We start from the raw sequence: 12,094 nt of genomic DNA, 5'->3' as shown, positions 1-12,094 counted from the left end.
TATTCCACTAAGCATAGCTTCTGACCAGGGAACTCATCTTACAGCAAATAAAACATGGCAAGGGGCTCTTGATCATAGAATTCACAGGGCTTACAATGTGCTGCTCACCCTGGAGTAAATGGCCTAATAGCATGGTGGAATGATCTTTCTGAGTCTCAGGTACAGTGCCAGCTGAGTGCTAACACTGGGCAGGGCTGATGCAATGTCTTCCACGATACCCTGAATCGGTGACCAATGTACAGTGCTGTTTTTCCCATAGTCCGGATTAATGAGTCCAAAAATCAAGGATTTGAAGTGGAAATGGCTCCTCTCACTGTTATTCCTAGTGGGCCACTAGGGAAATTTTTGCTTTCTAGCCCCATAGCTTTGGGCTCTGTGGGTTTAAAAAGCAATTTATCTGCCTAGGTTAATTATACATAAGTAAAATATGTGGCAGAGCTATCATTCGGCGACTGTATTAGGTGAGGTGCTTGCTGAAAACAAAGGGAATATGGACTGAACAGCAGAGAATGAAATTAACCAGCTATGACCACATGACCAATGAACATCACACACGGGGGCCTGTTGGGGGGTGGGGAGGCTAGGGAAGGGATAGCAGGGGGTGGGGAGATTAAGGAGGGTTAACATTAGGAGAAATATCCAATGTAGATGCTGGTGGCTGGATGCAGCAAACCATCATTGCATATGTATACCTATGTAACAATCCTGCACGATCTGCACATGTACCCCAGAACTTAAACTATAATAAAAAATTAATTAAAAAATAACAATAAATAAATATAAAGAGGACAAAGGGGCAGGTTAAATGACATCATAGCTATGTAATTAGCACAATCCAAATTGTCCATGATTTTACAAGAAGAATGATGCAATTTCTAGGATAAAAATGAGAGAAGAAACCTGCAGATTAAAAAAGATTTATGAAACCTATCAACTAAAAAAAAATGGTATTTTTGCCGGGCGCGGTGGCTCAAGCCTGTAATCCCAGCACTGTGGGAGGCCGAGGCGGATGGATCACAAGGTCAAGAGATCGAGACCGTCCTGGTCAACGTGGTGAAACCCCGTCTCTACTAAAAATACAAAAAATTAGCTGGGCATGGTGGCGCGTGCCTGTAATCCCAGCTACTCAGGAGGCTGAGGCAGGAGAATTGCCTGAACCCAGGAGGCGGAGGTTGCGGTGAGCCGAGATCGCGCCATTGCACTCCAGCCTGGGTAACAAGAGCGAAACTCTGTTTCAAAAAAAAAAAAGGTATTTTTTCAGCCAGGCTCGGTGACTCACTCCTGTAATCCCAGCACTTTGGGAGGCCGAGTCGGGTGAATCACAGGGTCAGGAGATCGAGACCATCCTAGCCAATACGGTGAAACCCTGTCTCTACTAAAAAATAAAAAAAACTAGCTGGGTGAGGTGGCATGGGCCTGTAGTCCCAGCTACTGGGGAGGCTGAGGCAGGGGAATCGCTTGAACCCGGGAGGTGGAGGTTGCAGTGAGCCAAGATTGCACCATTGCATTCCAGCCTGACCACAGAGCAAGATTCTGTCTCAAAAAAAAAAAAAAAAAAAGTATTTTTTCTCACACTCCTTCTATCTGTGGTTTCAGCTTCTATGGTTTTAGTTATCTGTAGTCAACCATGGTCTGAAAATAGGTGAGTATACTACAATAAGATATTCTGAGAGAAAGAGATCACATTTATACAACTTTTATTTTAGCATATGGTTATAATTGTCCTATTTTATTATTGTTGTTAATCTCTTACTATGTCTAATTTATAAATGGAACTTTATCATCAGTATGTATAGGAAAAAGCATAGTCCTATATATACAGGGTTCAGTGCTGTCCTGGTTTCAGGCATTCATTGGAGGTCTTGGAATGCATCCCCTGAGGATAAGGAAGACTACTGTAAGGTAAATATTAACAAATTATTTTTTCCCTCTTCTTATTCATGGGAGTGAATGAGACTGTTACCTGTAAGCAACCAGAATAATACACAGAAGCTGCTCGAGATCTCATCCAGATCCACAGAAAAGAGTCCACGTGCTAGGATTAAAGGTGTGGAATAGCCAAGGCAACCCTGAAAAAACAGAGCAAAGCTGGAGACATCACGTGACCTGACTTCAAACTATACTACAGGACTACGGTAACTAAAATAACATGGTACTGGTATAAACACAGACACATAGATCAATGAAACAGAATAAATAACCTAGAAATAAGACTGTACACCTACGGCCGGGCGCGGTGGCTCAAGCCTGTAATCCCAGCACTTTGGGAGGCCGAGGCGGGTGGATCACAAGGTCGAGAGATCAAGACCATCCTGGTCAACATGGTGAAACCCCGTCTCTACTAAAAGTACAAAAAATTAGCTGGGCATGGTGGTGCGTGCCTGTAATCCCAGCTACTCAGGAGGCTGGGGCAGGAGAATTGCTTGAACCCAGGAGGCAGAGGTTGCGGTGAGCCGAGATCACGCCATTGCACTCCAGCCTGGGTAACAAGAGCAAAAACTCCGTCTCAAAAAAAAAAAAAAAAAAACTGTACACCTACAACCTCCACAAACGTGACAAAAACAAGCAACGGGAACGGAGTCCCTATTCAATAAATGGTGCTGGGATAACTGACTAGCTATATCCAGAAAGATGAAACTGGCCTCCTTCCTTACACCATAGACATCAGTCAGAATGGCTACTGTTACAAAATCAAAAAACAGGTGGAGGCAAGGTTTTGGAGAAAATAATACACTCATACACTGTTGGTGGGAATATAAATTGGTTCAACCATTGTGAAAAGCAGTGTGGTGATTCCTCAAAGACCTAAAAATAGAACTACCATTTGACCCCCCCCAATCTCCTTTATATATCCAAAGGAATATAAATCATTCTACCATAAAGACACGTGCACGTGAATGTTCACTATAGCGCTATTCCTAATAGCAAAGACATGGACTCGACCTAAATGCCCATCAATGATAGACTGGATTAAAAAATATATATAGTATTATATACCATGAACACTATGCAGCCATGAAAAGAACAAGATCATGTCCTTTGCAGGGATGTGGATGGAGCTGGAGGCCATTATCCTTAGCAAACTAACGCAGGAACAGAAAACCAAATGCCACCTGTTCTCACTTGTAAGTGGGAGCTAAATGATGAGAACACATGGATACAAAGAGGGGAGCAACACACACTGAGGCTTTTTGGAGGGTGGAGGGTGGGAGGAGGGAGAGGATTAGGAAAAATAACTAATGGGTACTAAGCGTAATATCTGGATAATGAAATAATCTGGACAACAAACCCCCATGACAAAAGTTGACCTATGTCACAAACCTGCTCTTATGTCCCTGAACTTAAAAGCTAAAAAAAGAAAAAAGAAAAAAGAAAAAAAAAAGTGAAGCTGTGATTTTTTAGGAAAAAAAAAAAGGAAAAGAAAAGATGTTTCCGGCTTGAGCCCCAACTCGTTGTAATTCAGCAGACTGATTACACGTACCTTGAATCATTTAATTCCCACAAGAACTTGTGAGGTAAGTGTTATTAACACCAGTTTACAGATGCAGATGCTCAAAGTGGGAAGAAAGTCTGAGGGCATTCAATAGCTGTCTCATGGGCTAGGAGTCCAGGACCAGGAAAAAGCATGTAGTAAATGACATTTGAGGGGCAGATTTTTAAAATGTGAATGGTCTCATTTAATTATCACACTAATTCCATAAGAGAGACATTACCATTCTCAATTTACAGACAAGGAATCTAAGACTTTGAGCCCAGGTCTGCTCAGCTGTAACACTCACATCCCTCCATCACCCATGAGCTGTGTTCTGATCATCTGCTTGAGGACTGACTGCCCAGAGTCCAAACATTTCAAAATTAGTGCTTAGGGAAGGGGTGAGGGGCCAGGGGATAGACGGGGTAGAAGTGCTGGGACACTTGGGTGTTTCCTCCATGCTCTGAGGAGAGAATGGGGGGTAGAGGAAACCAAATCCAGAATGAGGAAGGCGTCGTGAGGAGGTTTTTGTTTTGTTTTGTTTTGAGATAGAGTCTCGCTCTTGTCACCCCCGCTGGAGTGCAATGGCGCTATCTTGACTCACTGCAACCTCCACCTCCCAGGTTAAAGCGATTCCCCTGCCACAGCCTCCTGAGTAGCTGGGATTACGAACATGAGCCACTGCACCTGGATAATTTTTTTATTTTTAGTAGAGATGGGATTTCACCATGTTGGCCAGGCTGGTCTCGAATTCCTGACCTCAAGTGATCTGCCTGCCTTGACCTCCCAAAGTGCTGGGATTACAGGCATGAGCTACTACTGTGCACTGCCATGAGAAAGTCTTTAAAATTGAGTAGGAATCTGTGTGTGTGTGTGTGTGTGTGTGAGGGAAAGGAGAGCAAAGGCTAATGAATGGAAAAGCATTTGCAAAGAATGCTTGAGGCAAGTTCAATAAGCAGTTAGCGATGACTGAACTACAAGGCGTAAGGAGAGATGGCAGAGATGAGGCTGAAAGTTGGCCAAGGCTGAGCTCAGAAAGAAGCTGGTTGCTGTACAGTTTGAGTTTTATCTTGAAGACAATGGAGAACCCCGTAAGGGCTCAAGGGCAAGGGAAGAGGCAGATTGCCACCTTAGAGACGAAGCTGTAAGGCCCGATGAGTGCGTGAAACTGAAGACTGGGCAATAAAATAGAAGTTTTTGACAATAATCCAGGTAAGAAATAATAAGCCCTTGGGCAAAAAGCAGTGGTTGCTGAGAGGGGGGGATGAGGATAGTTTCCAACTCTGGGCCCTCCATTCTTTAATGGATGATTGCTTTTTTTCTGTCCTACAATCTGGTTACAATGACAGCAGCACTGTCCATGTGCTGTCTGAAAAGCACTGAAGGCCCAAAATACCAACATGCTGCGTTCTCCAGGGCCTGTAACCCCTCCACTCAAGTCCCTATTACAGCTGCATTCACACAAAAGCAGACACTGAACACTTACTGGAACTTTTGGTGAATGACTTTTTTTTTTTTTTTTAGGGGCCACCATTCGAATCTTGGCCAACTGTGAGGAAAGGCTGGAAGAGGAGTTTGGAGATGGACTGTGGCAGTTCTGGAAGACTCGATGTCCTGGAATTTGAGAGAAAGAAAGGAGGCCATACCACCTAGGAGGGAGGGGATTGTTGGGGTGGGGTGGGCAGGTAATCTGCTCTCATAAGTCATTCCTGCTCTTTGGCTGCTAGGGATTTAGGGGTCTTTGGCCCGAGATCAAGTTTCTCTTTAACGTCTCTTTTCTGCACGTGGATTCCCGGACCCAGCTCGGTGCTCCAGCCAGAGCCTAGGCCGCAGTGGAGAGCGGGAGTGAGAGGAGCATGTCCTCTGATGGGTTTTTTCGCAAGGGTTGAAAGGCAGATACTGAAAAGGTGGATCTCTTAGACTCGCGGGACCAGCTGGGGCAGCTCTGGAACTCAAAAGTCCCCAGAGACGACAGTCCTAAAACCAGGAGCAGCGTGAGCAGCTGTGGAGTTCCACTCCACTAGTAAGCTCTCGCAGGGGACTGCACAGGAGACATCGACAGCCAAGCGGACTGGAGCACTGACTTTTTCTCCTTGAGAGTGATACCTGCCTGTGTCGCGTCTGCTTAAACTTATAAATTTAAAAAAAAAAAAAAAAAAAAAAAAAAAGAGTGATACCTGAGACAGCCTTCAAGTCTGAGGGGCCGAGGCTCTCTGCGTCGCTCCCACGTGGGGAGGTCACTCCTGGCTCTCCGCCGCCGCCGCGCACACGCGCTAGCTGGGCAGCACGCGACCAGTCAATGACACTGCAAACCTCGTTTGCTTTTAGTTACTGATTGTTAAAGATTAAGCTGCTGGTAAGCCGACATCAGTAATCCTTCCGGAAAAATCTTTTAACTAAGTTAATAATAGGGGAAAAAAATGGTTGCAATTGTAGATATTAGTCAATTAGAAGACGTGAGAGAGGGAGGTAGAGTGGGTCCCGGGCGGGGTGCAGGAGTGTGTGTGCGCGCACGTGTTGGGTCAGGGGAGACTGAGAGTGTGTGCGCAAAATTTCGGGAGAGAGTTTGGTCTCGCGGGAAAGGAGTGAGGACTGCAGCTCTCCCAGGCCAAGTTCTGCCTGACACTTCCCCCAACCCCCAACCTTCAACCCCCGCACGCTCGCCCCACCCCAGACTGGACAGTTACTCCCAGGGACTCTTCTCCCTTCTTTTTTTTTTTTTTTTTTTTTTTTTTTTTTTTTTTTTTTGAGACGGAGTTTTGCTCTTGTTGCCCAGGCTGGAGTGCAATGGCGCGATCTTGGCTCACCGCAACCTCCGCCTCCTGGATTCAGGCAATTCTCCTGCCTCAGCCTCCTGAGTAGCTGGGATTACAGGCGTGAGCCACTGCGCCCAGCCCATTCTTTTGCTTTTAACTGTGCCTTCATATTTGAAGCAAATTTCTTGTAGCAAACATATGGTTGGATCTTGCTTTTCTTTAAATACTGCAACAAGTTCTACCTTTTAATTGGAATGTTTAGAGTATTTACATTTAAAATAATTATTGATATGGTTAGATTTAAGTCTAACATCTTAGTCTCTGTTTTCTATGTTCCTTATCCATTTACTCTTCCTTCAACCCCTTTTCCTGCCTTCTTTTTTGATGAATCAAATATTTGAATGATTACATTTTTTCTCCACAACTAGTTTATTAGCCATATCTTTTTTTTTTTTTTTTTTTTTTTTTTTTTGGTCCTTTTAATAATTTCTTTCTTTCTTTCTTTTTAAATGGGGTTTCACCAGGATGGCCAGGCTGGTCTTGAACTCCTGACCTCAGGTGATCCACCCACCTTGGCCTCCTAAAGTGCTAGGATTGCAGGCGTGAGCCACTGCGCCCAGCCTAGCCATACCTTTTAATTTTATTTACTGAACATATTTTTAACTTATCGTGGTTCACATTTACATAATAGTAGGTTATTTTGTGTAGAGTGTAACAGTGTAGTTCACTTTATCCCCTCCCATTTTTTGTGTTATTTTCATTTAATTATTTTTGAGACAGGGTCTTCTTGCTCTGTTGCCCAGGCTGGAGTACAGTGGTGTGATCTCAGCTCACTGCAGCCTCTGCCTCCTGAGTAAAGTCAATTCTCTTGCCTCAGCCTCCCAAATAGCTGGGGTTGCAGGCATGTGCTACCACGCTCGGCTAATTTTTGTATTTTTAGTAGAGACGGGTTTTCCCCATGTTGGCTGGGCTGGTCTTAAACTCCTGTCTCCAAAAGTGGGATTACAGGTGTGAACCACCTCGCCCAGCCCTCTTTGTGTTATTTTTACATATTTTACTTATAAGGATACTATAAACTCCATAATACATCATTTTCGCCTTAAGCAGTCAACTTTCTTTTAAACAGATTTAAAATGAGGAAGACATCGTTTCTGTTTTCTCGCAGGTTGACCATGTCTGGAGCTCTTTATTCCTTTGTGAAGATCCGTAGATCCGGGTTTGCTTTCACTTCATTGCTTCTCTCCCTGACGTTTTTCCTTTCTTCTCCTTTTTTTCTTTTTCTTTTTTCTGTGTGTGTGTGTGTGTGTGTGTGTGTAGTTTTGCTCAAAATGAGTTATCGCAGGCTGTGTGTGGTGGCTCACACCTGTAATCCTTTTGCGAGGCCAAGGCAGGAGGTTCACAAGGTCAGGAGTTCAAGATCAGCCTCACCAACGTGGTGAAACCCTATCTATACTAAAAATACAAAAATTAGCCAGGCGTGGTAGTGCATACCTGTAATCCCAGCCACTCAGGAGGCTGAGGCAGGAGAATTGCTGGAACCCAGGAGGCAGAGGTTGCAGTGAGCAGAGATTGTGCCACTGCACTCCAGCCTAGGTGACAGAGTGAGACTCCACTTCAAAAAAAAAAAAAAAAGATAATTATCTCTACTTTTGTTTGTCCCACAAGTAAAGAAAAAAGCTTTTTATTCTACCTTTTTTTTTTTTTTTTTTTTTTGAGATGGAGTCTCCCCCTCTCCCTGAGGCTGGAGTGCAACGGTGCAATCTTGGCTCACTGCAACATCTGCCTCCCAGGTTCCAGTGATTCTCCTGCCTCAGCTTCCAGAGTAGCTGGGATTACAAGAGCCTGCCACCATGTTTGGCTAATTTTTGTATTTTTAGTAGAGAAGGGGTTTCACCATGTTGGTCAGGCTGGTCTCAAACTCCTGACCTCAGCTCATCCACCCGTCTCAGCCTTTCAAAGTGTTGGGATTACCAGTGTGAGCCACCATACCCAGCCCATTTTTAAAACATACCGTCACTGTACATAGAATTCTTGACAGGTTTTTGTTTTATTTCTTTCAGTATTTAAAAATACTGCAATGTTGTCTTCTGGCTTGCATAGTTCTTGATGAGAAATCTGCAATCATTCTTTATTATCTTAGTTTCTTTGGTAGAGTGTCTTTTTAAAAAAAAAAAAAAAAAAAAATCTGGCTGCTGGGCCGGGAGCAGCGGCTCATACCTGTAATCCCAGCACTTTGGGAGGCCGAGGCAGGTGGATCACAAAGACAAGAAATCGAGACCATCCTGGCCAACATGGTGAAACCACATCTGTACCAAAAATACAAAAATTAGCTGGGAATGATGGTGCATGCCTATAGTCCCAGCTACTTGGGAAGCTGAGGCAGAAGAATCACTTGAACCCAGGAAGTGGAGTTTGCAGTGAGCCAAGATCGTGCCACTACACTCCAGCTTGGCGACAGAGGGAGACTCCATCTCAAAAAAAAAAAAAAAATCTGGCTGCTTTTCAGAATGTCTTCTTTATTACTGGTTTTAATATTTTGTTACTATTTGTCTTGGTGTGGGGTTTTTGTTTATATTTTATCCTTCTTGGGGTTTGTCAAGCTACTCGTATAATTAACATTACAGTTTTAGTCAAATCTGGAACATTATCAGCCATTATTTTTTCCTTCTTCCTCCTTTCTTTCCTTTACTTCTGGGACTCCAATTATATATACATTGTATACATGTTGTACTGTCTAATTACATGTAAAACAAGACTACTTGACATTGTCCAATAAGTCAGTGAGAAACAATATTATTTTTTTCTGTCTTTTTTCTCTTTGCTTCAAATTTAGTATGGTTTCTTTTTTTTTTTTGAGACAGGGTCTTGCTCTGTTGTCCAGGAGTACAGTGGTATGATTATGCCTGACTGTAACTTTGACGTCTTGGGCATAAGCAATCCTCCCACTGCAGCCTCTTGAGTAGCTGGGACCACAGGTGTATACCACCACATCTGGCTAATTTTTTTATTGTTGTGGAGAGAGAGGGTCCCCTTAATGTTGCCTAGGCTGGTCTCGAACTCCTGGGTTCACATGATCCTTCCACCTTGGCCTCCCAAAGTGTTGGGATAGCAGGTGTCATCCACTGCACCAGGCCTAACATGTTTCTATTCTGATTTTTTGCTTTTGTAGGGTCCTATCTGTTCTTAATCCCATCCAGTGTATTTTTCAACTCAGCTTGTTGTATTTTTCATCTCTAGAAGTTGGGTTTTTTTTCTTAGGGCCTTCAGCCAGACACGTCTAGAAGTTCTATTTTAATATTTCTTATATTTTCCGTTTATCTTTTATTTTCTTTCTTTTTGTTTTTTGTTTTTGTTTGTTTGTTTAGAGACAGGATATTCCTCTGTCACCCAGGCTGGGGTGTCATAGCACAATCATAGCTCACTATAGCTTCAAACTTCTGCATTCAAGTGATCTTCCTACCTCAGCCTCCTGAACAGCTAGGACTATAGGTGGATGCTACCATGTCTGGCTAGTTTTTTATTTTTATTTTCTTGGTAGAGTTGAAGTCTCACTATGTTGCTCAAGCTGGTCTCAAATTCCTGGGCTCAAGTGATCCTCCCACCTCAGCCTCCCAAAGTGCTGGAATTACAAATGTAAACCATTGTGCCTGGCCCATGTCCTTTATTTTCATGTTCTTGGCCTAACTGAGCATAAAGAACATGTTTGTAATAGCTATTTCAACATTCATTTCTGCAAAGTTCATCATTTTTTGGGTCTGTTTGTATGGACTGATTTTATCTTCCAGGTATGAATCACATGTCCCTGCTTCTTGGTATATCTAGTAAATTTTGATTGGATGCTGGACATTGTGAATTTTATGTTACTGAGCGTCTGTCTTTTGTTTGACTTTTCTGACTTGGCTGAATTGTGTTGTACTTCTTACAACTTGTGGCCTTCCTATGGTCTCTCCAGTGGTGTAGAGAGAAGTCAGATGATACACAGCCCTGTGTCAGCCATGGATAGTGGTGGCCTCCAGCTCCCAGGTTGTTGCTCCTTCCTTTGAAGTTGTTCTTGCCCAGTCTCAGCCTCAGGGGGTTTTTGTTTTTGTTTTTGTTTTCCCAAGCCTGTAACACCCAGTATTCCCAGGCGGTCTCCCATCCAAGTACTAACCAGGCCTAACCCTACTTAGCTTCCGAGATCAGATGTAATGGGGCGCGTTCAGGGTGGTGTGGCTGTAGGCACCTCAAGGGGTTTTACCCCAAGCACATACAGACTGATATTTAGCCAAGGACTTGCGGGGAGTTCTCTGTAGATTTTTGGAGCTCAGTCTCTATGCAGTGTCCTTTTCTCTGGTGTTTTGCCCACAATTTTTAGATGCCTCAGCATCTACAAACTCTGATCTCTGAGTCCTCAGTTTCATGAGATTGCTGAGCTGTTTAGCTTTTTCCTTCTGCACTGTGGCCTGGAAACTTTCTCCAGGCTATAAGTTGGTGCAATCATAGGTCTTTTTTTTTTTTTTTTTAATTGAGACAGAGACAGAGTCTCGCTCTGTCACCCAAGCTAGAGTGCAGTGGCGCGATCTTGGCTTAACTGCAACCTCCACTTCCTGGGTTCAAGCTATTCTCCTGCCTCAGCCTCTCCAGTAGTTGAGATTACAGGCACGTATCATGCAATTATAGGTCTTACCTCATTTGCTTCCCTTCTTACAGGCATAGCTTGTGTTTTGTGGTTGCCCCATCAGGTTGGGTTAATTCCCCACCCAAAATTGGTTTGAATGTCAAGACTAACCATGCCACACATACACCAAGAGATTACGAAAACATTTGTTGTCCACATAATGGGACTTTCCAGGGAGAGCAGAGCGGGCCCTCAAGCCATCTGGAATGACTTGAGCAAAGAGAAGGGTGAGTGGCTTGATTTTCTATGTGATTGGGGCCAGGGTGAGAGTTCCTGCCCAGAGGCCAGCTTTTGAACTCTTCTTGCTGGCATTGAGGGGGAAAGCATGTGGCCTTCTTATGGGCTTGCCAAGGTGGGTCAAAAAAGGAGAAAGAGAAGAGACCGGGCTTGAAAGTTATCAGTAATCAAGCATCAAAAAATAGAGTCAAATTATTTTTGCGACTGTCCTGTACTGACTGTTACCCAGTGTCTGAAAATAGCTATTTCATGTATTTTGTCTGTTTTTCTAGTTATTTTTGGCAGGAGAGCGATTGCTATAACATTAAATCTTTTATGGAAGAAGCAAAAGTCTCTGTGCTCCATTTAAAAACTAGGTTTTGGCCGGGCGCAGTGGCTCAAGCCTGTAATCCCAGCACTTTGGGAGGCCGAGGCGAGTGGATCACGAAGTCAAGAGATCGAGACCATCCTGGTCAACACGGTGAAACCCCGTCTCTACTAAAAATACAAAAAATTAGCTGGGCATGGTGGCGCGTGCCTGTAATCCCAGCTACTCAGGAGGCTGAGGCAGGAGAATTGCCTGAACCCAGGAGGTGGAGGTTGCGGTGAGCCGAGATCGCGCCATTGCACTCCAGCCTGGGTAACAAGAGCAAAACTCCGTCTCAAAAAAAAAAAAAAAAAAAAAAAAAAAATAGGTTTAAGCCAGGCACAGTGGCTCATGCCTGTAATCTCAGCACTTTGGGAGGCCAAGGAGGTAGGGCTGCTTGAGTCCAGTAGTTCAAGACCACCCTGGGCAGTACAGTGAGACCCTGTCTCTACAAAAAACAAACAAACAAACAAAAAAACATTGTTTAGACTAGGTTTGCAGTGCTGTGTTCATCTAACCTAAGTAAATGGGGGCTGACTTATAGAACCTGGAGCAAGTGCTGGGCAGACTAGCAGCTCCGGTCAGGTAGGCCCTCTCTGGTCTTCAATCCACCTATGGTGGGGAAG

At 43.9% G+C, this 12,094-nt stretch overlaps 1 pseudogene; it reads right to left on the bottom strand.

The window, feature by feature from the left end:
- Positions 1-10,329: 10,329 nt before the first annotated feature.
- LOC120360549 (5S ribosomal RNA) lies at positions 10,330-10,448 on the bottom strand (annotated as a pseudogene).
- Between the last annotated feature and the right edge of the window lie 1,646 nt (positions 10,449-12,094).

This window comes from Saimiri boliviensis, chromosome 11 (assembly GCF_048565385.1).
Source record: "Saimiri boliviensis isolate mSaiBol1 chromosome 11, mSaiBol1.pri, whole genome shotgun sequence".
NCBI classification, from domain to species: domain Eukaryota; kingdom Metazoa; phylum Chordata; class Mammalia; order Primates; family Cebidae; genus Saimiri; species Saimiri boliviensis.
This window is presented reverse-complemented; position numbering and strand designations above follow the sequence as displayed.